This window comes from Aphelocoma coerulescens, chromosome 2, assembly GCF_041296385.1.
Source record: "Aphelocoma coerulescens isolate FSJ_1873_10779 chromosome 2, UR_Acoe_1.0, whole genome shotgun sequence".
NCBI classification, from domain to species: domain Eukaryota; kingdom Metazoa; phylum Chordata; class Aves; order Passeriformes; family Corvidae; genus Aphelocoma; species Aphelocoma coerulescens.
In genome coordinates, this window is record NC_091015.1 from 8,979,535 (window position 1) to 9,004,544 (window position 25,010).

General features: G+C 44.0%; 1 protein-coding gene across 3 annotated transcripts in view; it reads right to left on the minus strand.

Annotated features, from left to right (window-relative positions):
• PTPRN2 (protein tyrosine phosphatase receptor type N2) overlaps positions 1–25,010 on the minus strand; it is a 658,488-nt gene that overhangs the window by 107,056 nt on the left and 526,422 nt on the right. The window lies entirely within an intron of this gene.

Sequence of the window (25,010 nt, forward strand, 5' to 3'; positions counted from 1 at the left end):
TGAAAAGACCAGGCGCGCAAATTGCAGCAAGACTCATTTGGCCTGCATTCCCCCTTTCACAATTACCAGGGAAATGAATTGAAAAGCACGCCCCTGCCTCAGTCCTGGTTGCTACAAGATGAGAACAATTAGCAAACTCCTTTCCACCACCTAATTTCTCGTGGTAACAAAATGGATTTTTCCCCATGAATGCCTAGCCGGCCTATTCATTATCTCTCCTCTATTAGTAATTTTCTGCTCCGTATTCAGCTAGCCAGCTCTTAATTTCCTCCTGTCTTGCAGTGTACACAGTGGCTCTTATGTCAGGCCCGGTCCATTTTTATCTTGTAATCATAAAGGCCACCAAAGCAATTATCGCTGGTCTTGACTGTAAAAGCTTGTCATTAATTAGCCTCCTTGCCTTCAGTGCTGCGGATTAGCCGGGGCTGAGTCTGAGTTAATGGAAATGCAGGTTCAGTCAGACTCCCGGATTTTCTTGCCTGGATGCGCCGCGCGGAGGAGGATCGCCGGTCCGTGCGCCCCGGCGGGGCGGCGGGGGGCGGGCACAGGGCTGGCCGCGGCCACCGGCCATGTGCCGCCCGCCTCCGCGTCCGCGCAGCCACCGCCGCGCCCGCCGCCTCTCCTCCCCTGCACAGCAGCCGGCCACTCCTCCAAATCCCAACAGCCACCAGGAGGAGGGGGCTGCACCCCCACCCCGCCCCGGCCGCGGGGGGCTCCGGGGCCGCCTCCTCGCCACCGCCCCCGCGGCCCCAGCCGGGCACCTGCCCCGGCTGCCCCGGGGGGGGGAGCGCGCCCTCGGCCCGCACCGGGCGGGGGACACCGGGAGGGGCAGCACCGACGGCAGCCGCCGCGGTCTCGCTGCTCCCGCCGCCTCGGTCCCGGGGGGGTAAAGGGCTGCTGCGCTCTGCCATTAGCATCTCCCTGAAAGGCCCCGTCCCCTCGGGGCCAGGGGTCGCAATCTGCATCTCAATAGGCGGCTCCCGCCGAAGTGCCGGCGCCCCCTCCCCGAGCGCTGCGCCCCGGGACGTTAATCCTTCTCGCCGCGGTGTTTGGCCCCCCATCAGCCAGGCAGGGACAAGCCCCCCCGGACTCCCCCGCGGGCCGGCCCCGCTCATGGGGCGGCTCGGGCCGCCTCGGCCCCCGGGTGGGCGCAGGGGCACCGACGGGAGGAAAGAGGTTGGCGGGCACTTTCGGGTACTGGTCCTAAGCCTTACTTCTCTGCTTTCTCTACCACGGTTTTAAACGATTTTCTTTCTCCTGGTGCTGTGTGACAGAGCCGCACCAAGCACCCGGGAAAAGGGCTATGCGAGAGAAACGATGACAATGATGGGAGCAAAGTTCTGTCAAAAGCTCCGAGCAAACATGCAGAAGAAAAAGGGTGGCAGGGCTCTTTCTCCCACTGGAGTTAGAGCGATTTTAGATGTTGTTTCCGACTTTGCCAGGCAGTTTTTCCCGCAAAGCTGGGGCTGCCGTCCCCGGAGTTGGCTGTCCTTGATAAAAGAATTGTTCGACGAGCCCCCCCTACATACTCTCAGCGTACAGCTGCACTCGGGAGCCTGAAACACGGGGAAGAGTTAGAAACCTTCCGTGGGGCGTTCGGCATTGCTTACACCTCGGTAAGCGTCTGCCCTGGGGGAGTCAGCGTAGCCGTGTCCCTTGTGACAGGCTTCGGGTAGGCGAGGGCTTGCACAGCCCCTGCACGTCCGGGGGGAGCGGCGCCCACGCCTGCCCCGACGCCCCGTGCCCTGGGAGGAGATGGAGGCCCCACGGCGGGAGGGCAGAGGCGAAGGGCCAAGGGGCACGGCCTCTCCCCGCTGCCCGGCGGCGCCCACCACGTCGGAACAGCCGAAGGGGAAGGGAGAGGGGCAGAGCCGCAGAGCCGCCGTCCCTTCTCCCACTCCTTTCCTCCCTCCCGCCTCACGGGGAGCAGCTCCAGAGCCACTGCCGTCGGGGCCCGGAAGAGTCCCCTCTCCCCTCCCTGCCTGCGGGGGGCTGGTGCTTCGGGCCACCTCGGCCAGCCCCCAGGCCGCCCCCGGGGAACTCCGCGGGACCAGCGGCTGATGCCCCCTTCGCCGTCCCGCAGGAACCGCCGGGTGCGGCCGATGACAAAGTCCCACGGCCTGGCTCCGGCTCCGGCTCCAGCTCTGGGCCGTGCATCGGCGGCGTCCCCGGGCCCCGGCTGGGGACACCAGGAACCGCAGAGGGTAGCCGGGCCCGGTCCCCCCAGGTCCGTCCCATCAGGACACAGCCCCCACTGTCCCCAAGGCAGTTGGAGAAATCCGCTGCCCTTTCATCCTGCTCGATGCCTGACCAAACATCATATTATGAAACGGGCAAAAATGAATCCGAACTGTTAGTTACCAGCTCCCTCCCTCCTCCCACCTCTCCCCCCAGCCGCCCCCGCTGCCTCTAGCCAGGAGCACAGATTTCCCCACCTCGCCTAACCCCCTGATTCTTCCCTGCAATAAGGCCCCAGCCTGAAACGGAGTCCAGGGTTAATTAGAGGCATCCTGTCAGCCTTGACTTGAAATTGAAAGAAAAGTGTTTAAATATTTATGAATTTGACATTTACAGTCGGATGTCTTTTAAAGCAGAACACCTCTCCCTGTGCTGGTTGGGGCTGCCATGGTGCGTGTGCCACGGTGCGTGTGCCTGGGGTGGAAGGGGAACAATAGCTGTTGCATAACAAGAAAAACAAATTACCTCCCCACCCAAGGCTTAACAAATAAATAGACCACATAAATTACACGCAATTAAATATTAAACTCAGCTACGTGTAACTATGCATTTTTTAAACTTCATATAACAGAATATATTGACATTCCTCTGAGTGATTTTCTCCTTCGAAAAGTGTGGAGTATCACAGGGTCCCAATGAAGGAAAAACAACTAATTTCTAAATGAACGGCTTAGAAAGTGAATCTGAATGAAGAGGCTTTGGAGGTGTTCATCCAGTCTTTACTTGCTTTGAAACAGCCTGACCTAGCTTAAATGCTAGAAGGCAGAGAACAACAGTGCACCTAACACACACACACTGTTTATTTGAAGTACACTGTTTCTATGAGGGTCTATGGATTTTTAAGAGGAAAGAAAAAAATACTTAGGGTCTGATCTCATGTAGGCTTTCCCGGTCCCTCGACAGAACACATTTGATATACACCCAAAAGTGACTCATTAACTAGAGCAGCCATAACACTGGAGTCACAAATCACTGTTCTAATCAAAGAGCAGCGTCCCGTTCCGCGGTGTCATCCCATGATGCAGCAGAACAGTCGACATTTCAAACGAATTCCAGGCAAATGTCAGTAAATATTTAATGTACGCTTTCATGTAAATAAGTTCTCACACCTATGCTGGAAGTGTGGCAGAAAGTCTTTGTAAGAGCACAGGAGCTCCCCATGCAGTGATGTGGAAGCTCACCATCCAGATGCCCCAGCAGAATTACACTTCATTATTTACTTTAGGACACAGGGCATGATTCTGGTCCTTGCAAAACTCTAACTGAAGTTGAGGGTTTGTTTTGCTTCATAAATTTAAAAAGATTTAAAACCCAATTTGCCAGTTACTGCACCTGACCACTCTTCCAGTTAGCAATGGAAAAATCACTACAATTCATTTTTAAACAACTCAACATTATAATTTTTTGCAATTTTTGCATGCTTCGATTTTTACATTTATATAACACAGTTTTGTTTCTCAACAATAATAAAAAAATAAGATTTCTTAGTAAATATGGGCAAAAAGAGGAACTTCAGAACATGATTTGTTTCAAAATATTAGAATGTTAAGAAACTCAAGAGGTGCTATTTTTAATTTGGAATTCACTATAGAATCTAATAAATGAGAGAAGTGAGGCGGAAATAATCATGTATTAATTCTGTGCATTACAAAATCTTTTCAGAAGCTATTATCAGAGCAAGAGGCATTGTGGTTTGGATTCAGGGTGGGAGAAATCCTTTGTGCAACTGAAAGCTATTGTTCCTCTGTGCAGATGAAATTGTACTTGCAAATATGCCATTGAAGAAGGGAAAAAAGTACCTAGGCAGAAAAAAAAGAATTCTACAAGAAAACCATTAGTCTTAAAAATAAACTTCACTAAAATAAGTTTTGGTTCATTGTTTGTTTGTTTTCTAAGGAATATCCTGTGTTAACAGTTGCAGCCACTGACATTAAAAGAAAACATAAAGGATATGCGTATTATTTCCTTATATAGAAAGCATGAAGAAAGGGATGTGTGGGATCTGTGTATGTATCTATACATAGATATATGTATAATGTGTGTGTGTGTATGGGTTCATATATATATACACACATCAGTGTATATCTGCTCATTTATATAAATCTAAACTTACATTCACATCTAGTAATTTCCCTCTCCCAGAGGTTATCTGAGACATAGGTTGATACACTCTGCTGGTTAAGTTTTGATAGGTTACTAGAAAACCAGAGAAATGCTTTACGTCAGGAGGAGCCTGGCTACCGCAATCTGTCCCAGGAAAGCTACAGAGAAGATTTTTTTACCTTTCATAAAGTAAGAAAACAAAGCAGAAGGAAGGGAAAGCAGCATCTCCCTCAGTTTTGCTTGCTGTGTCTCCTCCCCTACTGTGCTCCCAGTCAGGTTAGGCTGGGGCAGCAGGGCCTGGAGATGTTCACCTTTTGTGCATGCAACACTCCTTGTGTTCAGCACTGCACCCCGAAGCTATTTGGTCCAGACTACTTGTTGGTGTTTTAAGGTACAATCTTTAGAGTTACTAAGAGATTTCTGGGGCCACTACCTTCTGACTCCCTGCTCACACCTGCTCCTTCTCTCCCCAGAAAGCTCGCCTGATGCCAGGATCACTTTCAGCAAAATGTCAGTTCATCACCTGAAACGAGGTCAATTTAACGCTTTTACTCGAGAGGATGAAATCGGATGGGAAGGTACTTTTTGCTTCTTTTAGGGGTTGGAAAGATTAGACAAATCGACAAACACAAAAGGCAGATGGATTTCTGGGAACTGCAGCTTATTCAAATCACTGAGAAAGGTCACTGCAAGAGCCACAGATCTATTCATCTGTAGGGGTACAATGATCTTTCCACAACCTTCAACACCACAAAGCACTCTGGATCGTCTCTATACCTTTTAGTAGGATTAATACCATGAACAATGACTGAATACAATCAAGAATTCACTGAGTTCAAAGATCCCTTGATCAATGGCAGATATTTTCTTCTGGCTTCCTAAAGGCAAACAGAAGTGAAGTTTCTGGTTAGAGTTACAAGAAATTAGAGCTATTATTCTGAATCCCACTACAAGGTGATGCTGAAATGCCAGAACATCCAAGCACCCCAAAGAAGTTTGTGGCATGGAAAGAATAAGGCTGTGAAAGAGGAAATTCAATGAGCTTCAAGATTTTCCTGAGGATCTGGGTATGTTTTGAAGTCGGCAATCAGATAAAGAGTAAAGCACAAAAGCCTACAGCATCACTGAGACACTGTAGGGATAACACACAACTCAGGAAACCGGACAGCCACATCCATGCCTGTGGAAGAGGTAGCTGAGTCGGAGACGGAGGAGCGCGGCCCATTCTGTCCGAAGCCGCACAGTGCACCTCTGAGGTGGCAGCAAGAAAAGGAGAGCGCGGAGACGGTGAAGAAACCACGGTGAAGAAACTTCGATTCCCGTCTCTAAGGACTCGGGGGCAGTTAGGGCAAAACAGCAAAGTGGGTGCACCAGGAAGCAGGTTTCCTCCGCAGCCCCAGGCTTTGTTAGCCAGAGTAAAACCGTGAAAGAGAGGGACTCAGCAGGTCTAAGTCACAGAGTGTCAGAGCCCGAGCCAAGGGGACGGTCAGCGATAGCCGAGCTTAATCAAGTATCTTCAGCTAGCAAGAGAAACACGAGCCGCAGCGCCAGCGCTGATCTAATGCTGATGCTGAAGGCACATAATTCAGGGATTAGATAAGGCGCCCTTACAGCCGAGTGCCAGCAAGCGAGCCGGCTCTCGGTAATGCTGGCAAGCGCTGGCGGATCCGTCGGTGGAGCAGCCGCCCCGTCTCGCAGGGAGCCGGGCCGGGCCCCGCGGCCGTCCCCGCCCGGGGATGGGGCTCCGCGGCCGCACGCCCGCACCCGCCGCGGGGTCCCGTCCTCGGCCCCCGAGCCTGGAACACGTCCTCGCCCCGCACCCGCCCGCTGCCCCCTCCGCCCCGCGCCTGTCCGACGGCCCCGCACCAGGGGCATCCCCGGGGCTTTGGCGGCCGCGCGGAGGCGAAGCGATCCCTCCGTCCGCCCGCGCTGCTCCGCGGAGACCCGGCCCGGCCCCGACCGGCGGCGGACGGCGGCAGCGGCTGCCCTCATCCCGGCCGCCCCCGCACCCCACGCCGCGCACAAGGCTCTCCCGAGTCCCGGCCGGGCCGCCTCGAGAGACGCGGAGCTCCCCCCACCCCGTCCACCGCCGCATGTACCTGCTGCCGGCGTACCGGGACGGGCCCCTCTCTGCGAGGGCTCGGCGCACCTCGGCGGGCTCCAGCAATTCTCCTCCGGTGCCAAAACTTCCCCCTCTCCCCCCCCGCCCCTCCTCAGCGCAGACAAAGGCGGCGGCCAGCACAGTCGCCCCTCGCAGTCCGCAGCCGCCTCCCGGCGCGGTGCGGTGGGGGCAGGCGGCGGCCCCGGGCGGCCCGGTGGTCCCCGCGGGGCGCGGGCGGAGGATGCCGGCGCGCCCCGGCGCTGCCCTCCTTATATCGGGCCGCTCGCAGCCCCTGCCGGCTGCCGCACATGGCCCATCCACCGGTTGCTATAGCGATGCCTCCCCTCCACATGTTGCTGGCAGCAATTGGCTAAGGAGGTCTGGGCTGTGCAGAAGCCCTTCGCCGGAGTGCGGCGATGAATGGACACGGGCTGTGTCACTCATTTGGAAAAGCTGTTTGGGGTTTCTGTTGTGGATGTGAGGGTTTCTGTGGTTTTTTTCCTTTTTTTTTTCTTTTGGTTGATTTTTTTACGCGCACCCTCCCCCATCGTTTTTTTATTTTCCTTTTTTTTTTTTTTTTTTTTTTTGGTGTCTCTCTTGCAAGATGGAAGTGGAGGGTAGAACAATGACGGAAAGCCAAAAATAAAATCAAACAAGGACAGCAAGGAAAAGCTATAAATCATTTGCATCACAATATGGCCAAGGAGCTCACAACGCTTCTTCCTGAAAAGACTTTCCTCCTTAAAAAAAAATCCACACATTGCCAAGCAAAGGAGACTCAAACTTTCTCTCCTCTCGTCCTCGTTCTCCAAATGACACACGAAATTAGGAAGGAGGAGTGTGCTCCGACCAGCCCCGGGACAGTAACGAAGTCCAGTTCGATAAATCGCGGCAGGCACTGCTCAGAGCCGGTGCGGGTGAGCGGGGCCGTGCATCCGTAACTCCCAGTCAAAGCCACGCTCCCGCGCAGGTGCCCGGGGCAGCACCGTCCCTTATAATGAAACGGACCCCGCAGCCTTCCCCACCTCCCTCAAATTCCCGCATGCCGCCGACAAACACGCTGCTGGGCACCCCCACAGCATCTGCCCACGAAGTGCCCCGGCTGCGAGAGCGGGACAAGAGCGGGCGGGGAACGGCAGGGGGGCTGCCGGCCGCGGGTGGCAGGACCCTTCGATCCCCCTTCCCCCGCCGATGAAGAGCCCTCCCGCTTCCCTGTCCCCATTGTTTCCCGTTGTCACTGCGTCTGGGGATGGCAGGCAGGGCAGAGCTGGCTCTCCTCTGTCCGTGGAGGCGGGCAGTCCTTTCCCTTTCTCCTTCCTCTCGCCTTTCCCCTTTCCCTTCCCCTTCTCCTCCCAAGCCGTCCCGCCCCCACGCCGCCGCGGCCGCTGTGCCCCGGCCTGCCCCGGCCCGAGCGGCGGCAGCGCCGGCGGGTGCTCCGGGCAGAACTGTCCTGAGCCGGGGCAGCTGCACACACCTCCCCTCGGAATGCGACCCCCAGCCCCGCCCACCCCTTCCCCAGCCGCGGAGCGGCCCCGGCGGTGGGACGGTGCGGAGGAAGCAGTGTGCGGGATGAGATGGGATGGGATGGGATGGGATGGGATGGGATGGGATGGGATGGGATGGGATGGGATGGGATGGACAGGCCAGACCGCCCTCTCCCCACACCCCTGCTATCCCGGCAGCCGTCGGGGGCTCGGCCACTGCCACCTGCCCGGCCCCGGCGGGCTTTGCCTTCCTGGCTGGAACGGGCGGCCCTGGCTCCCCGCGGCTGTCCCGGGGACACCAGAGCAGCGCCGTGTTGCAATTCCTTTTCCCACTTCCCAACCCCCCGACAGCGTTCATCCTTCCAGCGCCCCTCAGCAGCCGGCACCTGGGTAAAGCATTTGCACCTGTGCGGGGAGCCAAGGAAGGGCAAGGGCCGCATGAGCTCCCAGAGCATCCCCGCCCCAGAGCGACACTTCACTTAAACTTGTAGGACAGCACCGAAATGTCATCACCATCCCCTGTACAGGGCCGTTCTGCCGTGTCCAGAAAGTGCAGAGTGGTTGTGCCGTGGGCTCACCCCCACTAACATCTCACCCACACTCGGCTCACCCACCCATTCCAGGGTGAGGAAGATGCTCTTTACATCACCACCGTTTCTGACAAGAAGGTTTCCAGGAAGGAGAGGAACTCCTCACCTGGCTTCTGCTCATGAAAATGCTTAATGTTCCCACAGATTAACACAAATTTGGCTTCTCTAAACATTTCCTCAGCCACGTTTGTAGTGCATGGTCTAAACGTAGTGCTTTGTCAGTCTGTCAGCCTGAGAGGACCCCCTCCGTCTGATATTCTCCTGCCCCCAGAAGAGCCAGAGCATACATAATTTGCTCACTAACCTGCATTGTTTAAGTTGAAAGATAAATGAACCCGCCAGGAGATTTCATTAAAAGGACACGTGTGTTTGCATATTGATCCTTCTAATGAACTGTCTGAAACTGATAAATACTTCCATTAGCTTTGTAGTTTGTATTTCGTATTTAAAAATATATTCATTAACATTTCTTGGGGAAATATTGCATCTTTTCAGAACTGTCAGTTCTGAATGAGTTGAAGATGAATTTGACTGGCCAAGTGTCAAGAGACACCAAAATACTAGTTAAAACACATATTTTTTTTTTAACAGGGAGATTTTGAGAAATTTGTGGTGAAATTTAAAATAATTTTCATGTTTACCTAATTTTCATTACTTTTATCACATTCTAAATAGGACCTTTGAAGCAATGGCAAATACTTGTGAGGGTTATGTCACAGGGAGAAATTATTTAAACATAAATTGTTTAACGTGTTATTCATTAAAAATGTAGAAGGTGTTTAGAGACAGAAGAAATAATTTTCAATTGTTTACTAATTTTGAATTTTAAATCAGTTTTTAAAGTATCTATAGAACTGCTGCTCACATACTTGTGAACTGACTTACTGATAATTTTTCTCATATGATTTAATTAATTTAAAATTGGGAAAACAAAAAAACCGTGACATCAGCAGCACTTCATTAAAAAATTTGTAGAAAGTTTCATGTCTTTTTCTCAGAAAAAAGTTGACATTGAAAGTCTAAATGACTTTGAGACAGTTTCTTTGGGTTTAGCGCATCTAAAAATACCGGTATTTTGAAGATTCACATTAACATTCATCCAAATTCAAGAGCTGTATTTGAACTATGCCTAAACTCAAAATATTCTAAATCTTGCAATTTCAGTGAGAATGATGCTGAAATGTATTTCCATTTTGCACAGAACAAAACTCTTGCCTGAGAACCACCAATGTTCATCAGAACTCCCTAAAAATCTCTTCTTCATAACTGGGCACTGAAAACCACACTGACCATTTCTGACTACAGATCTCTCTGCACTTCTAAGTGTAGCTGCTTCTTTCTGCAAATGCACGTACAATGTACAGAATGAAATAGATTTTCATTCTTTTAAAGCATGTATGATAAAGCTAAAACACCATTTAATCTCATTGGTTGTTTTGTTTATCAGTTACCCTTTGGAGCCTTGCTCATTAAATACAGATCCATATATGTTGTAGAGGATTTTCCACAGATTTTCTGTTCACGTGGATCTTAAAATCAAAGTTGAATTTCCTTCACTCCTATGAACAAAACATCTTTTTCAAATATTAACTTCCTATACCACATGCATTTAAATTACTTTAGGAATACAAGTATTAAGAAAGAGGCAGAACTCCCATGTCTTGAAAGCACCACACCTTTCTTATGAATAAAACCAATGCCTAGGACCATAATTTAAAAGTAGAGTTAGCAGGATTTTAACCACTAGACTCCACTGAGTTTTTATGTCTTATCTTCTCATGCTCATCTGTGAAGATCAACAACAGACACATTCTACTTCCAAGTAAATTCTAGAGCTCTTAGCTTTATTAAGAAAATTATTTCTTTCTGGCTAAGATTTGAATCTAATTAATCTGTCTTGCAGTTTAAAAATGATAACTAAATTCAAGCTGCATACTATTCTTCAGAGACAGCTTAAAATATTAATTAAGTAAAGAGCACATTTTCCATTTATTTTAATTACATTAATACAGTTTCAATAAATAAAATAGTTCTATGCTTCATCAAAACAAACTCAGATGCAAATTTTCCTCTGTTCACATTGGCCCTCTTGACTCTTTATTTTTAAATAAGAAAGAGATGCAGAAATGTTTGGGGGTTCCCATTAGTGAAATGAGGTCCAATAGTCTGAAAAGGTCAGTTCAGTCTTCCAGGAGACTGATGTAGCCCTGTAAAAGTGGCATTCTGATAATGTATTGCTTATAAAGGTAATCAGTGAGATAAAACTGGATGCATTTATAGACATTTTTAAACAAATGAAGATTTTATTTTATTACATTTTCCCAGGTAACTTAGAAAAACCAAAAGCTATTAGATCTCTCTGATCCACTTGCCTGTGATGCTTACTGATCCACAGACAAAATATTACAAGACCAGTGGATGAATTGCATTTTTAATATTCAATTTAATTAAAGCTGACATGTTCTAGATTTGCAGGTGCACCCACTTCTTGAGATAAAGCACAGGACAAGACAGAAGAGTCTTGTTAGTAGCTATGTCAAAAAAGAAAAAGTGTCATTCTACCTAATTCAGTAATAATTCTATCCTTCAAATATTTGAGCAGCAGCATCAGCTGAAGGAAAACTAAATATTGAAGACAAAGTTTCAAAATACCTTAGGAGTCACAGCAGGTGTTTTGAAACATGTCCTTCACACAGAATGTTTTGAGTGTCTTTGTAGGGTCCAATTCTGCCCCCTTCATTCTAGGAAATCAAATATAAATCAACAGAACCAATCTGAATAGCACCTGGAACACAGCAGCAAATGTTTTCAGAGTGAGGCTTTATGTAAACTGGTATTCCACCAAAAAAAAAAAAAATTGCACTACTGAAACTTTAATTCCATTGTGATTAGGTTTATATCCACAGAATAGTAGTAAAATATTAATCTAACTTTTAACATGAGACTAAATACTATTATTATGAAAGCCTGGTTAAGAAGCTTCTATAAAAATGCCAACTTAAAACACGTTTAATGGCAAAACATGATGAGAAATGCATGATTTTACACTGTGATCTTGTTGTAACAAAATGTGGCTATCACTGAAATGCTGGACTCCTTTTATGCATCAGTACTCTATGTGCCAGGAATTCAGAGAACTGTGAGGTACCACAGTGAGGTAACAGTTTTCTCTACTGTAACATCAGCAGATTTGTTTGTTAAAGTGCTATTTTGGAAAGGGTGTTTGTTTCTTCTTTCCTGAGATGAAAACAAACTAGTACAATTTAACTATGAAAAAGTATTTTCAGAATAGTAGCTAGTACTGCAAATCTGAAGGAGATCTGAAATCAAGATGTGTTTTTTCTGCCTTTGACACAGGTATTGTTCTTTCTATCTTATCTCCTAATACTGGTAGCCTCAGGACAAACATAGATTATGTTAGAAAATTGTCCTTCATTATATTGATCGAAATTCACTTCCATCTTACCTCAATCTGTTGTTAGAACATTTTTATTAGCTTTAAATTGTTTGCATTATAAATTTAAATTAATAAAATGCTTTTATAAATAGTTTAAAGTTCTGAAGCAGACGGTTTACAAAGCTCTTGTGTGCTTCATACAGGCCCAGTCAGTTTCTTTTGGCATCAGTCTTCCACTTCTGACTGCAGAGAATGACCATCTCTGTGGAATACTCAGCAATGCCTTTGATGAAGACGGATGGATACAGCATTTAAACTCATACACAAAGTTTTGTGGAAAGTCAGAATTGCAGAGCACTGTCTGGCCAACTGAAGTTCACATACTAGTAGTACTCCACTTTATTTTAGATTTCCAGTTGCTGCTACCATTGCTTTAGTGTCCCTGATAAGAACCTTGCTTTTATGTTGTGACACACAGAAGCAGGGGAAGCCTGAGCAGCGTTAGGAATATCACCAGGAATACTGGTCCTGGAGCTTGGCTTCAATGGATAACTTGGCAAAGATGGAAGACATCCAGTAAAATCCTAAATGTACTTTCACTGTATTTAATAAAGACACCACCTCCACTCACACTCCACTTCCCTATTTTGGAAAGCAATTTACCAGGGTTTTCCTCTTTTTCTCCTCCTGCTGAAGAAATGACAAAATGTCCCTTCTTCATTGGAACCAGGCCCTTAGCCAGTAAAGCAAGTGGGCACTATGTCTGTGGCATTTGTAATATAACTAGAATCCTGAAAATATTAACACTTACCAAAAAGAGAAGGAAGATCCTGACACTTATAGGAAGGAGGATAGAGACTAGGTAACTTTCAGAAAGTCCCTTTCTTCTCTGAGTCATACAAGCATTTGAGAACATTGAAAAATGTTGCCTTTTCTGGCTACAGAGAAAAAGGTGACTGCATCAGTTTAAGCAAACACAAGCTATAAAACCTAGATAAATAATCATGTGTGATATCATGCTAATGATAGTGTGCTAGCATGAATGTATCACAGAGTCATTTTAAAAATATGTGCTTTAAATATGTATCGTCAGATTACATACAAAATCAGAAAGGTTGTTAAAAAAGCACCTATTCTATGTTTTCCACTTAATGTGGCATGCACACACCTTCTCAGCAGATTTTTTCAATTGATTTCAAAACAGAATTCAGATTTAGAATTCCAGTTAAACCAGTAAGACTTTAGAGTCATTGACACAGGTATGTCAATCCTCAGTAGATGTAGGTATGGTCCCTGAGCTTTTACCTGGACTCAGACACTTGGTGCTTGAAGTGATTATCATGAAGTCTCATTCTTTTAAATGGAAGAAGGAGGATGATGCTGATTTATATGAGCAGAAGCTTTCATCCTCAGAAGTGGTCTTACAAGTGACACCAAGAGTTCCATCACTGTATTCCCATAACTTTGCCAGAGTTTCAGAAGGGCAAAGAGTGGAGGGGTCATGTCAGAGCTTGATAAGACATGCACTGACAAGCCTCTCATGAAAAGCTAATTACAGGGGGAAAGCCAGAGTTTCTGAGAAGATGTTCTGTTTATCACTTTTTTTGGTGATCTGCTCAGTCTTTTGAAGGAAAGACCTCGCCTCTTCCCTCCTTTTAATCACTCTGTGTATGATAACTTTGTACAAATTTTTTTTCAATAAATCTTAAATATTTCTCTTAGTTCCATATCAATGTATAAATTGTCAGTAATACATATGATGCAGCCCTTTCAGACATGGAGCTCAGGAAAATTTAGGGGTTTACGTCCAAAACAATGTATAGGATTTAGTTTTCCACAGTGAATTAGACAGTCTCCAACACAGCTGCTTCTAAGTTTTATGTGTTACCTTTCCTTGTGAATTCAAGGAAATTAATGGGGAACAGTACTTATGGAAAATTTTCCTCTGGAAGTCCTTCCAGCCTCCCTCTGGTCCTGGCCTCAGAGGTCCCGGAGGTACCATGGGGATCTCAGGATAGATTTTAAATATACTCAGGGAATACAGGCTTGGTGCCTGGATCAATTGTTTGGTGCATGAAAGTGTAACTCTCCCAGAGGCACCTCAGAGGCCAGGAAATGTGTGCCACAATCAAAGCTTGCATCTTTTCCAACCAGCTAGCCCTGCTTGTAGGAAAAAAGCACACTAGGGTCTGACTTCACAGGTAAAAGGAAACTGTGCCTGAAAGTATTTCACTGGTTTAAAACATACATGTACAGGAAGTTTTAAGAGTTGTAACTGTGATTAATAAAAACATTCTGCTGTTCAGCTCTTCGAGGGAATTGAGAAAATGTTTTTGAGGAAAGGATACATGAAAATATTCTTTAGGGCCTTCATGTTCCTACATCATTAATTCACTGGTCTTAATAGTTTTGTTTCTTTAGCTAGGTAAAGCTATGAGATTGATTATCCTGCCTTCACTAAACCAAACATATGAATGGGCTCTACTGGGGACTACTTGGCTGTAACCCCACTATCTATGTTCCCCAAAATGTGCTTGTGCCTCTCACCCTGCCCCCTTGCCTCCAAAACCCCAAGTCAAGTCCGTGAACCACAGAAAGTTGGGGGCTTAAGTGAGGTGCAACTGCTACCTTGGACTCCTCTTGGTCTGAAAGGGCTCATAATAAATATGATTTCTTTTCTTTTATGTTCAATATTTTAGTTACTCTACTGTTGATCACAATTAAAAATCAAATTAAAAAATATCATCCCCTTAGAAAAGTTACCATAGAAACAACACCAGAGAATTCCCTTTAAAAATGTCAAGATTTCCCCCACATTTAAATAGACTCCCAGGCATTACTCATGCCCCATTAAAAATTGCAACACATCCAGTGAATCATTAGTTTAAAAATAAATCTACAAACATACACTCTTTTAGCATAGAGATGTTTTTGTCTCAGTAAATGTATATCATGACATGACCCAACTTTTGATTTTATCTTGTTCTACCTTACATCCCCAGAGAAAACATGAACACTGTCGCCTCTTGTTCAAACACCTGATTGTGGAAGGAGAGAACAAAAATGAAGAGTGACAAAATACACAGAATGTAAGAAATGCCAGCAAAAGCTACTTGGAAAGAAAGAAGAACTTTGAAAACATATTTACATGGTAGTAGACAAGATGAATGGGAAGAAAATTGTCTGAAATGAGACACAGTGCAGATATTCTCCACACACAGAGGGAATTTTAATGTTGCACCTTAAAGTAAGAAAATTTTAAATTGAGAAATGTCCTAATTTAAAGTAACCCAGGCCATGGTACTGAGCTTTATAATTTAATTTTCATTTCTTTGTACCAATCTGTAGCATAACATTAATCTCACATATGATGCTGCTCCATCCTCCTTCCAAGGCATAGCTGGCAAACTCTGACATATTTTGGCAGAGCAGAAGAAGGTCCTTCTGCATTAGACACTTTGATCATATGGAAGTAGAAGAAAATAAGCTGTAGTCAAAGTGGAAGGTGCTTCACAAGTAATAATAATGTAAATTTAAAGAAAATTCAGAGCTGGTCACAAAGAAAGCTGATAAATAGTTTATTCATAAATTCTTGCATATTTAGAGGAGATAATAATATAAAGGCATTGTGCCTTCCCTTTGCATTACTGGGTCTGCTGTAGATAAACAGCATGGCTGAATGGGACCAGATTAATGATAATAATGACAGCTTTCTCATTTTCTTTGTAGCAGAGCCAACCTGAAAATGAGGAAAAACAACAAAATTGAACTATTTTTTTGTTCTTCAGGCTCTTGTAAAAATGTTTCATTTCTTTCATTTTCTTAATGCAGGGAGTCTTAGAAATTTGCGTCTGAATTTTTAGTAGTAAAAGTCCTCCTATTTTTGCTTAGCCCTATTTCATCCTTTTTTTTCTTACTTCTTTCTCCATTTTCCCCTCCCTTACTAAGAGAGAAAAAAAAAACCATCAGAGAGCAGCTATAAGGAAAACAATAAACCCAGTTAAAAAAAAGCACCAAACAAAATTATTTTTCTTTCTTTCAATATTTAGCTTCTGCTGAGCACTTAGCTTTGTCAAAAATGCTGCAAACGTTTTCCATATTAAAGAGAATTTTCAAATACATTGTTTTACCAGTGTTTTTTGTTGGTTTTTTACACAGAATCACAACATGGGGAAGGTTGGAAGGGACCAATAGAGATCATTTAGTCCAGCCTTCTGCTCAGGCAGGTTATGCTAGAGCATATTACTCAGGATTATGTTCAGACAGCCTTTGAACATCTCCACAGAAGGAGCCTCTACAACCTCTCTGGGCAACCTCTGCCAGTGCTCAGTCACCCTTACAGTAAAGCTGTTCCTCATGCTCAGGTGGAACTTGCCACTACCCACTTGTTAATTTATATAATCATCACTCTCTGATAGTTAAAATATAGTTTTAGGTTTTCTGCTATCAGAATTGGGTTTTGTGTACCCACTTCAACTCTATGATATGGAAAAAGAGAATAAACCCAAGGAATTAACTGAGATTATGTGAAGGTGAGGAGCAGTATTTTATCAGGACAGATGTATGTAGAATACACCATCAGAGAAACATATTCTGGAAGTGATCCCACGCTTTAAATTAACTTAAAGATTTTGATTATAAATTTCCTGCCACTCAGAAAGATAAAAGTAGTATTTTCATCCTAAAACCAGGAAGGGCAGTGCATAGTACAGCTATAACTGACGTATCCTTGGTATCTTGCTTCTGATTTAATTTATCCCTATTTCTAAAATGAAAGAACAGGCTTTAGAAATATTTAGATATCATTTATATATGTAGATAAGATTTTTCACCAGCACCAGTCTCATGAATATTCTGAATACTCAGGTCATATTCTGAATTTTACCCCAAATTGTAGCCTAGCCACACTGATAACAGGCTTTGTTCATTAGGTGTTAGTGAGAGGCAGAAACATGCCAGTACCAGCATGGACTGAAGGGAAAGGTTTAGTTATGAAACACAAGCATATTGTGGCAAGTTTTCAGCTGGAAGTTGATTTGAAATCTTTGGTAATTATGCTTCTATTCAGTGCCACAGAAGGAGTTTCACATAGCAATAGATCTGTTTGTTTCAAAACGCAGTTGTTCAACATTGTCTGGATCAGCAAAACACATTTTTTGGTTTATAGACTCAGTGCCATAACATTCTATGAGAGCTGTACTTTGTATCTGGATATCAAAGGTAGGTGATTAACATGCTGAAGCTGCCCTGGCAGAGAGCTCCCCACTGACCACACACCTGAGCATAGGCTATTTTTATACAAAGTGAGAAATTTGCCAAAGGGAGGTGAGTGTTTCTTCAGTAGCCCTCCTCACCTTGTTTCTTCAGCGGGATGTATTTCATTTCTCTATTGTGAGAATTTCTCTGTGTTTACCTCATCATTCATCTGCCTTTAGAAAGATACGAAATGGGACTAACTCAAAGGCCTAAGCTTCAGCCCTGAAGCCACATATGAGTAACACACCTTGCCCTAAAATCATGACAAAGATCTCTATGCCACCTCTCCTGTCTCCTCTCTGAGAGACAAGTCTCTGGAGCTGTAACAGTTTACACTGGGGAAGGTCTGTCCTCATCTATTTTTATTCACACTTATATGAATCATACTTCCATGCACCACAGCTAGAAATAAAACAGTAGTCCACCTCAATGCTTTAAATTACTTAGGGCTTAATTAAGAAGATGATAGAACAGATATGAAATTTAAGACGCAGTCGAGTGGGTAAATTAATGTAGACACAAATTTATGTGTCCGCTGCCTACCTCACTCTGGTAGTTTCATACAGAACAAATTTCCTCCTCTTTTTTCCCCCTAGACATAACACAGTGTAGCAGCCATGATTGCCATCATACAATTACACAATTTTGAAATTGCAGGGTTTGGAAACATGACTATCATATGGACAACAAAGAAAAATGGTATCTTTCTGCATCAGTTTATCCCATCCATGAATGAGTGTTGGATCTTGGCCCACTCCAGTTGCTTTGTGAAACTGCAGTTTTCAACCAACTGCAGGGCTGGCATAGGCAGATCCTTGAGGATTCTCTTGCACCAGAGAGGCAGAAGAGTGGCTGTGCATTGATTCCTCCCAGCCTCTATGGAAAGGCCACTCTTTTGGGATAGGAATATGACATGAGTACATTAAAACATCAAACTTCTTTACAGATCCCCCTTTTCATGTTAAATGGTCCATCAAAATGGGAAATCTCTCAGGAAAAAGACCTAAGTTCTCCTGTCTTATCCATGAATCCATACCTATGAATCCTGCATACTTTTCATGAGTTTGAGTATTCATTCACATGGAAACAAGAGGTGGGGTAAGGCTGCAAATGACTTCTCATCCCAGCCATTTCATCTGGCACTTTTTTCAATAGGACTCCTTGTTATAATTGGGTTCTTTTGCAAGAGATTTCCCCACTGCACTTGGTTACTTGCAATAAATGCAGATCTGGGCTAAAATACAGCATATTACCCAGTTTCCTTGGTAGGACTTTGGTTCTGCCAAAACATTTACTCCGAAGCCCAGGTTACTTCAGCTGATAGAGCAGTAGAGGGGAGATGATTAGGAACAAACTCTTGACTCTTTGCCCCATCAGACACTTTCTAATAGAATATCAGACCAGTTTCTAATTTCTCTTGGCAGTTCCCATTCTGTTTCACCACTTATATCTTTGAAACAACCTCTTCATACCACTTTAGATTTTAAAAGGCAATTCATCTGGCTAAAGGATAATGAGCAGAAAACCTAACAAATAGATCATCAAGGTCATTATTTATTTTTAACTTGCTATCCTTCTGTGGGTTTCCTACAGAGCCCTGACTTTTGCTTTGTGTTGTGCAAAACAGAATTTAAGGAGAAGACTATGGATCGAAGACTATGAAGGCTCTGTTGCTTTATACCTTATTACAACACTAGATTAAGAGATCCAAAAGTCAGGCTTTAGTCCTGGTTTTGTGTCAGCAACATGTGCTAAGGAAAGGAAGAGAATTTCTCAAGAGTGTATTAACAAAATACAGTTTTGATTGCAATTTGTTAACACATTTATCAAAATGGATGTTAAACAAAATAAACTCCACATTTGGCCAGCGAGCTGGACCTCATTGTAATCAAGAGCTACAAAACAAGAATGTTATAAATTGCTTTCCAGTGGCTAAGAAAGGGAATAAATCCAAAGTGCTTTTTAAGGGAGAAGAAATCAGACAACTGTACCATCTCACAGTTACAGTGTGTGGTTTAGAGCTTCAATTACAAATCACAATTTTCAAGGGTAAACTCCCTGAATGGTGAATACAGGCTGAGCTACTGCACCTCTCAGGTGCATGCTGAGGCAACCTAGACTGCCAGCGCTGGTCCATCAGCTGCTGTGGCTGCACCAGCAGGTTGCTTCTAATTGCAGGGCTGCAGAGCGGTGCTGCAGCTCCTCTCCTGCTGCTCAGAGCTGGGGGGCATTCCTTCCTTCCCACTCCCTCATGGTGTTTCCTTGGGGGAGGGCTCCTTAGGTACTGGAGCTGTGCCCTTTTTCAGGAGAGAGAGAAGGTTGTTAGGAGCAGACATGATGCTGCTTGGAGGGAGGGGAGTCACGACTTCCAGGAACTCGCACACCCGAGATCAACACGGCGCTGAGCAGCAGGGCAGAAGGCAGGGTCTGCATCCTCCAGCCCAATCCTGCTCCCGGCACATCAAGGCACTTAGAGCAGAGAAGCAAAGGATCACCTTGGAGCCATCCTCTGTGCCTCTAAAAACTGCTCTCAGCCCATTCCAGCCCATGCTCAGACCCAGATCTGACTTTTTGTCACATGCTGAGACTCATGCATCGGAAAAGCCTGTAAAGGTGGAGTGGGGAGAGCTCGTGCTGTAGCACACCTCTGAGCTCTCACACAGAGAAGTGGCTGTGCCCAAGTGCTGGAGCCCATCACCACCTCTGAGCACAAACATTGTGTGGCCATCACAGGGCAAACTGGCCGGCCAGGCTCACTTGCAGAGAGACCTGATGTGGATAACACAAACAATTGCAAATGCAGTTAAAAAAGTTGATATTTTCTTATAAATGCACAGATTCAGAGTGCTCTTGGATGCTGAAGACAAGCTCTCCCAAAGGCACTGGGCTGCCCTCACCAGGCACTGTCTGCATGTGACCACTGAAGAAATCAAACACAAATGCTGCAAGACCTTCATAATGTCTTCGTTAGACCTTCTGAGATGTGTATAATGACAGGCAATCATTGAAGGAGAGAGAAGTGAGGGCAGCTGGACTACAGTTTTGGATGTAGGCTCCTAAATCCTGCACTGAATTCAGCCCCAGGTTTCAGGGGCAGCAGCTGCATTATGCATTTTCCCCAGAGTGTCAGCTCTCAAGCTTCTCAGAGCAGGGACATTCATCATCTACTGAACTGCTGGATTATTTATCATTGAGAAAAATCAAGGACTCTTAGTTATACATTAATTTAAAATATTAATAACAATCTATTTGCCAGTAAAACTCTCTAAATGGTTATGAAGTATGTGTGGTGCAAAAGATTTTACTTAGAGGAACACCAAACCATTCCTTAATATCTCTTATGCTGGAGTTCAGCTTTAAACCTTGTGACTAAGATGTGCTATGACTTTAACACCTCTCCAGTGGCTTGCTGCTTCTCTTTATTAAAAAGGATCCCAGCAGAGAATTTTTTTTGCTATAGATCGCTTTCACCCCTCACAGTAGAAAATGTGTGCTCACACTAATTTCTATACAGCAGATTATTATTATTTTTTTGTGATGATCAGATCTGAACAACTTGTCCTGGCAGAATGATTTATGCACCTCATTTCAATAAGAATAGGCCTCCATTTGATTTTAAAGAAAAGGCAGGATATATATTTTTTAAACAACTGAAGTTAAAGAGGATTACAGAGACCCCTGGAAAAATAAAAGATGCAAACATTTTATTTATTTCCTTACATGTGCCTAATAATATCATCAGCACAACAACAACAACAGGTTTATTTTAAAGCCCAGAGGATTTTAACATAGTTGATGTCATAGGCTTTTATTGGTAGGTATAGGCTAAAGCTGCTAGCTGGGGGGATTTAGGGAGACAGGAGGGGAACTGTGCATTTCATGGGCTCATTGGGACACTAGAAGGAGAAACAAGATGCCTGTCTGGGGTCAGGACAAGGCTCCTTCATGGAGAGCCCTGTTCATCCTCTTGCAGCCTGGCTACACAAGGAGAATCACACTGGCATAAAACCATTGCACAGCTGGACCAATAAATCCACTGCTGGGCTGGTATCTGTGCACCTACTCCAGATGAGGGGGACAATCAATACCTTCCTTAACTACAGGGTTTACCAGCCCTTTCTGAGTCCTTCAAGGTGCTCATCCCCTCATTAAAATATTTAATTTCATACATTATCCTCTCCTTTTCAAACTAAAGTATTTTGTTGGCACACAGTGGGTCAGATGGAGATGAAAGGATGAATGGGAAGAGGACAGGCTGATTTCCATCTTCAGATTCAAGCCAGATCTCATCAGTGCAGCATAAAAAGCCCTCCAGAGCTAGCAGCGACAGCAAAGCATTTTGTTCTACAGATTTCCATATGTTTTTGGACCTTGGGAAGGTGAAGTAATAAGTGGGCATTGAGTTTCTAGTTTTCTCCCATGTCTGCCCATGACACTTGGTATAATCTTTCTCAAGTTATTAAATTTATCAGTTCCTCAGTTTTCTTATTTGTAAAATGGACATAGCAAAACTTCAATCCCTCACAAGGCTGTTGTAGAGTTCAATTCATTAAAATTTATAAGATGCATTCAAGTTTTTAGCCAAAAGTTACTGTATAAATGGTGAAGATTGTAACATCTGTTTCCCTATACAGCTGAATACAAACCAGAAGAAGAAAAAAATCACATATACAAGTTTTCTTGTGCTACCATAGCCATTTTCTACATTTTTCTTTGTGGCCCAAGCTGAAAAGTTATAGGTGGGTATTCAAAAGTGGCACATCCTTTTTGAAGAAAGTGTGACTCTCCTTTGGGACCACCAAAAGAGACCTGCCTCTGGACTGTGTGGATTTCTAGCTAACAGAAGTAACATGAACTCACTGAATGTAGGGTCACATCTCCAAGCTTACTGCAAGACTTTGATAGCATACTACTAACAAAAATTTGAAAGTAAGACCAGGCACAGAAAAAATAAAATTAAATTAAGCAAGATGTCCAAGTATTTCCCAAGTATTTTTAACCTGGATGAACAATAAGAAAGAGGGACACAATGCAGCTAATTTAAATATCACAGCTGATAGACAGACGTTGAGATAGATTCCTGTAACAAGTGCCATAAAGCAGGAACAAACAAAGGTGGCTTTGGGAAGTATACCAAAACCGAAACAGCAAGGGACAAAAATGAATTTTTTTTTTGGTGGGGGATGTTTGTTGTGTGTGTGAGGATTCTAACAGATCTTCAGGATGGCTGAATGGTTACTTGTATCATTGCAGTGCCAACACTGCAATTTCATCATCTTCCTCAGATCTTATAATATGTCATGGATATGCAAAGTCAACTCCACCCATAAGATGAAAAATCTAGAGTTTAATGAGATGGCTGCTAAGGGATGGTTAGTTTCATTAAAAAATGACAAAAAAGAACCTTCTGTTTCAATGCAGTCTTGGGGAGAAAGAGAAAACAATAAAGACATAATAATTGCTTGGCAAAGCCCAAACATATGAATATCTGAACAATGAATTTGTTACCTGCAGGCTGGTCAGAGGGATGAACTGCTTGGTCTAGCTAGGAAAGCCTGATATCTAATGACTCTTACATTCCAGTATCCTGACAAAAACCCCAGCCCCAAAACAAAGGAGACATTGGATACAATCAGTAGCAAATTTAAGTTGGGATCAGAACTCTCAGGCTCTATTTCAAGCTCTTGACTTCTCCTGGGAATGAAATTTAACCTCCCAGTGAAAGATTTTTCATAAGCACCCGAGGGATTCAGAAGTGCAACTCTCATTAATTTTTATTAGACTTGTGGAACCCTCACCACTTGAGCACTTTGAAAATCTCCCTCCCTGTGTTTTTTAGTTGACTCCCCTGTTAAATAGGGATAATAATTACAACTGATCAACCTGTTTAAATAATACAGTTTTAATATCACTGTTATTTTCATAGGTTATACTCAGCACTGAAATAAATGCATCATAATAAATAATGCAGAACTTTAACATCTGTTCTGGTTAGTAAATAATTCACAAGTCAATAATTAATTTTCTAGCTGTTCATTTATAATTCATAAATATTTTCCAAATATTCAGAATCTGAAAATTTTTATCTGAACTATTATACCAACTTTTCCTTTTAATTATTACATACTCACAATTTGTGTCATTTAGTTGGGCACTTAATTAGCACAGTATTATGTTCCTCATCCTGACTGAATGAGGGAAATTTGTCAAAGGTTGGAAAGAAAGTCACTGTCAACACCAAATCATGAATATTCACTTAGCATGACTTTTCTGTGCCCACAAAAACTCACAATGCTTTGAGGACTTACCAGCATTTCCATGAACAGAATGATTTATGGAGTCATCTCGGTGCAGTTACCCATGTTAGGTACACTCATGCTATGAGACTTCATCAGCCAACTCTCCTACTTCCCAGTTGTTCCATTAGCCAGTTCTCCAGTTTACTCCCAGTGCTTACCTACTCAACTATTTAATAGCTGCATGATAATTTGGAGCTTGAGAATCAAAATACAGGTGGACTTCTTCTTTTTTTAAACACTAACAGTTTTTACAGAAAAAGTAACCCCCTTTAAAATATTCATTTAATAATTCCCCCAGAGCTTAAATGCCTTTTCTACACTGTCACATTAGGAAATGGGACAAAAGCATCTTTGGCATATCAGACTGTGACTGTTTTAACAAAAAACAAAGGACCCCAAAGCTATTTTTATTCTGCAAAACATGCAGTGCTAAATACTGCAGATAATCATTACCATCAGTGTGCATTTGCAGTGGAGCTCAGCAGCAAAAGACCTGAAAGACTGAGATTATCCAACCTGAGGCACCTTTCCTGGCTGGTTAAACTGGGTAACTAGTTTCTGCAGGCTACTTGGGCTATGGAAAATAATGAGTCTGCCCTGGCTGTGGGCTGAAGTGTTTTGAGGAGACACATCTTGTTCTTTCTCCAGTGGCTCCACACAGGGCCAGAGTAACTCTGCTCTTTAATTGATTCATGGAGGAACTGAGCCCTTAACTGCTGACTGAAGAAGTTCTTGTCATTTCAAAAGCAGGACAAATAAATATTCACTGATTACTTTCCCCTTGAAAGGGATCTCTGCATTCACCAAATGGTCCTGATTAGGCCGCTGAAATATTCTAGAATCAAAATGGATAGTTTTTGTCTGGTTCTCCAGAGGATGGAAACCATGAAACTATTTTACATCTGGATTTAAATGCTTGTTCAGAATAGCTTTCTGCATGCAGCCTGTGCCTGTGTGGGTGCACGGATAAAGGTACGGGGGGTTAAAAATGTGTCTGGAAGACAGGCTCATGGCACAGCCTTCTGCCTGCAGCACCAGTGGCTGCACTTTTTTCACTAATTAGACCTTGATCAGATTAATCATGTATGCAGTCCTACTGAATGCAATGGGACTACTGCTGGGGACAAAAGTAAAAAACAAGTTTAAGTGCTGCAGGTGGTTAGATCATCAATAACCAGAGCCAGAACCTTTCATATAGCAACTCAAGTAGGGAGAAGCTATCTTCTACCCAGCATTTCCATACCTATTACTTCACCAGAACCATTAGGATTGTCATACAGTGAATATCCTTGAAACAGCAAAGTATCATTATAATGGATTTTTTTGTTAAGGGTTCATAGCATCCATAAGCCTATTCACACAGCAATGGGCAGCCACAAAGCTTTGAAGAGTGAGGTTTAGAGAGCAGAAAAGTAGCACAAAGGTAATTCAATAAGATGTTGGTCTCACAAACAGTATCAAAAGACTAACTTTTACATAGATAGTGACATTTACTTTTAAAGCTAAGAAGGTTTTTTCTTATTCATATTATTTTCATTAGGA